Source organism: Scyliorhinus canicula, chromosome 27 (assembly GCF_902713615.1).
Source record: "Scyliorhinus canicula chromosome 27, sScyCan1.1, whole genome shotgun sequence".
In the NCBI taxonomy this organism is placed as follows: domain Eukaryota; kingdom Metazoa; phylum Chordata; class Chondrichthyes; order Carcharhiniformes; family Scyliorhinidae; genus Scyliorhinus; species Scyliorhinus canicula.
Genome location: NC_052172.1, coordinates 22,101,612 through 22,106,048, shown reverse-complemented (window position 1 = coordinate 22,106,048; position 4,437 = coordinate 22,101,612). Strand labels below are relative to the sequence as shown.

The following is a 4,437-nucleotide window of genomic DNA, read 5'->3' as shown; positions in this document are numbered from 1 at the left end:
CACGCATTCACACGCACGCTCACGCACACACATACACATGCGCACATCAAAAAGTAAGTAAAGTAGAGGAATTCTGCCAAATAGTTACAAGCCAATGATACGAGGGAAAGGGATAAATGGGGGAGTTGTTGCAATGGTGTTGGGGTTATATATACAGTTAGTTTCTCAGCACTGACCAGGGAAACGATCAGTGACTCTTGCCCCACTTTTCAAGCGAACTCCGGGTAAACTTGCAGCCAGTTGATGTCAGAACGCAGAGTGATTTCGGAGTAACCTCCATTCACTGCTGCTTTGGGACTGTGCCTGGAGCTTCAGGAGCTGGTGTGTTCCTTCCCCAGCAGATCGTCTTCTTTCCTCCCCAAAAGCAAAACAAAGCACAAGTCCCGAAAGACGTGCTTATTCGGTGAATTGGACATTCTGAATTCTCTCTCTGTGACCCGAACAGGCGACTTGGGGATTTTCACAGTAACATTGCAGTGTTAATGTAAGCCTACTTGTGACAATGAAGATTATTATTATTACTTGTTCAGAGAGAGGTCGGTTCCTGACACAGATCAAATCAAAGCCCAGGAACATGACACAGTGAAACAATCCGTTACAGATTATTACCACGCTAAATTATCTAAACAAGTCTCCTTTCTCCGCTGATGCCCCCCCCCCCCGCCCCCACCCCCACCCCCACAGGGACTCCAACAGGGATCCCCAAGGGACCCCCAATAGGCACCCTCACATCTGCCCCCCTCCCACCGCTGTCCCGCCTGCCCCACCCATCCAAAGGGTCTCCATTGGTTCCCATGAAGTGCAGGATCAGGGAATCGTCAAAGTCCCCATTCTAGATCACACACTCCGGATCGCACACTCCAAATCACACACTCCGGAGCGCACACTCCGGATCGCAGAGTCCGGAGCACAGAGTCCGGAGCACAGACTCCGGATCGCACACTCCGGTTCGCACACTCTGGATCGCACACTCCGGATCGCACACTCCTGATCGTACATTCCTGATCGCACACTCCGGATCGCACACTCCGGATCGCACACTCCGGATCGCAGATTCCTGATCGCACATTCCGGATCGCAAACTCCGGATTGCACACTCCGGATCGCACACTCCGGATCGCACATTCCGGATCTCACATTCCGGATCGCACACTCCGGATCGCACATTCCGGATCGCACACTCCGGATCGCACACTCTGGATCGCACACTCCGGATCGCAGAGCCCGGATCGCACATTCCTGATCGCACACTCCGGATCGCACACTCCGGATCGCACACTCCGGATCGCACACTCCGGATCGCACACTACAGTTCGCACACTCAGGATCGCAGAGTCCGGAGCACAGAGTCCGGAGCACAGACTCCGGATCGCACACTCCGGATCGCACACACCGGATCACACACTCCGGATCCCACACATCCGGATCCCACACTCCGGATCCCACACTCCGGATCCCACACTCCGGATCCCACACTCCGGATCGCACACTCCGGATCGCACACTCCGGATCGCACACTCCGGATCGCACATTCCGGATCGCACACTCCGGATCGCACATTCCGGATCGCACACTCCGGTTTGCAGAGTCCGGATCGCACACTCCGGATCGCACACTCCGGATCGCACACTCCGGTTTGCAGAGTCCGGATCGCACACTCCGGATCGCACACTCCGGATCGCACACTCCGGATCGCACACTCCGGATCGCAGAGCCTGGATCGCACACTCCGGATCGCACACTCCGGATCGCATACTCCGGATCGCACACTCCGGATCGCACACTCCGGATCGCACACTCCGGATCGCACACTCCGGATCGCAGAGTCCGGATCGCACACTCAGGATCGCAGAGTCTGGATCACAGAGTCCGGATCGCACACTCCGATGGTTCAATATTCCAATCCGATGGATGAACAGACGCTCCCGCAGTCTTTGCTTTATTACAAATGAAGACTTGTTATTTTGCGTCTATCAGATGGAGCTGCACCCCCCCCCCCCTCTCTCTCAATCCGCTGCTAACACAGCGCCCTGAGCTGATTCCTGTCACTAATATGGCTGCAATCTGACAATCAGCTAGCTGAAAATGATAGTGGCTGTCAGTGTAATGAAAAGTCTGTGATCACTGTGTGTCGCTTCACATCCTGCACAGATCCTACTAATGGGAATGTGGGAAAGCAGCCAGAGTACCTCGAAAGTTCAGAGTATGCGTCAGGAATCCAGTGCATATTAGCATCCTCAATGTAAATTAGGTCGATAGGCTCCTCTCCACGGAGCAAGTTATCTTTTCCATCTTCACGTAATTCTCCTCCCCAGCGTTAAGGTTGTCTAACCCGCTGGGGGACATTACCACAATGGGAAATTCAGCGAGCACGCTGAATATTGGCAGATTATTAAATTGTGTCTTCAAGTTAAATCCCAGGATTCATTATCTTCAGTCTCAACTTTGTGAGTGGCAAAGCCCATCTTCATTGTCTGTCCTTAGCCAACGTGGCTTACTGGGTCACGGCAGAGGGTCGTCAGCCACAGACTCACAGAACTTTTATACCTGTACCCACTCTGCAAACGAGCACCGTGACTTAGTGACATTCCCCTGTCTCCCCCTCCACCCCCCCCCCCCCCCCCCCGGCCCCCGGCCCCCGCCCCCCGCAAATCGCTTCTATTCAAATAATCATCTAACGCCCTCTCGAACACCTCGATTGAAACTTCCTCCATCATACTCCCAGGCCGTGCATTCCGGACCCCAGTCACTCGCCGAGTGAGAAGGTTTCTCCCTCACATCACATTAGCTTCTTTGGCAAATCACTTTAAATTTGTGCCCCTCTCGTTCTCGATCCTTTTCCGGGGGGGGAACAGTTTCTCCCCGTCTACTCTGTCCACCTCCTTCATGGTTTTGAACATCTCAATCAAATCTCCTCTCGGCCGCCTTCTCTCCCAGGAGAACATTCCCAACCTCTCCAATCTATCCTCATCTCTGAAGTTTCTCATCCCTGGAACCGTTCCTGTAAACCTCTCCCACGCTCCCGCCAATGTGTTCACATCCTTCCTATAGTGTGGCCCCAGAACTGTGCCCAATATTCCAGCTGGGATCTAACTAGTGTCTTGTGTAAGTTCAGTATAACCTCCTCACTCCTGTACTCTCCGCCCCTGTTAATAAAGCCCAGAATACTCTCTGCTTTATTAACCCCTCTCCACCTGTCCTGTCACCTTCAATGGTCTCAGCACAGATACACCCAGGTGCCTCTGATCCTTCGCTCCTTTGAGAATTTACCCCTTATTTTATATTCTCTCTCCACGTCCTTCCTACCAAAACACATCACCGCACACTTCTCCGCATTGAACTGCATCTGCCCCCTCTCTGCCCACCCCACTAACTTGTCTCTGTCCTTCTGAAGTTCTACATTGTCCCCTTCACAGTTTACAATATTTCCAAGTTTTGTGTCACCTGCAAACTTTGAAATTGTCTCCTGCACACCAAGGTCTAGATCATTAATATATATCATTGCCTTCAGCTGTGTGGGTCCCAAGCTCTGGAATTCCTCCCTAAACCTGCTCAGCTCTCTCCCTCCTCAAGGACACTCTTTCAATGAACTATACTGACACACACACACCTCTATAATAACTCTTCATGATCCAAGGACCCCATCGATGGTGAGCGATGGTGGTATAGTGGTGAGCATAGCTGCCTTCCAAGCAGTTGACCCGGGTTCGATTCCCGGCCATCGCAATAACAAATTAGAAACTTTGGGGCAGCAGGGTAGCATGGTGGTTAGCATAAATGCTTCACAGCTCCAGGGTCCCAGGTTCGATTCCCGGCTGGGTTACTGTCTGTGTGGTGCTCCGGTTTCCTCCCACAGTCCAAAGATGTGCGGGTTAGGTGGATTGGCCGTGCTAAATTGCCTGTAGTTTCCTAATAAAAGTAATGTTAAGGGGGGGTTGTTGGGTTACGGGTATAGGGTGGATACGTGGGTTTGAGTAGGGTGATCATTGCTCGGCACAGCATCGAGGGCCGAAGGATCTGTACTGTTCTATGTTCTATGTTCTATGTTCCCTCACGCTCCACAGTTACAATTTTCCTTGCAGAAGGGAAATTTGAGAGGAGATCTGATAGAGCTTTTTAATTCCCGAGCGGGCCTGAACAGAGTAGAGGGGAAGAAACTATCCCCACTCATGCGAGGATCAAGAACGACCCTCTGTGTAAAAAAACGTGCCTCGTACATCTCCTCTCAACCTTGCCCTTCGCACATTAAACCTATGCCCCTAGTAATTGACCCCTCTACCCTGGCAAAAAGCCTCTGACTATCCACTCTGTCTATGCCCCTCATAATTTTGCAGACCTCTATCAGGTCGCCCCTCAACCTCCATCGTTCCAGTGAGATCAAACCAAGTTTATTCAACCGCTCCTCATAGCTAATGCCCTCCATACCAGGCAACATTC

The 4,437-nt window shown here is 52.0% G+C and overlaps 1 non-coding gene across 1 annotated transcript; it reads left to right on the top strand.

Moving 5' to 3' along the window:
- The first annotated feature begins 3,654 nt into the window (after nucleotides 1–3,654).
- trnag-ucc lies at nucleotides 3,655–3,726 on the top strand. Its single transcript has one exon. It is a non-coding gene; the product is annotated as a tRNA-Gly (tRNA).
- The last annotated feature ends 711 nt before the right edge of the window (nucleotides 3,727–4,437 follow it).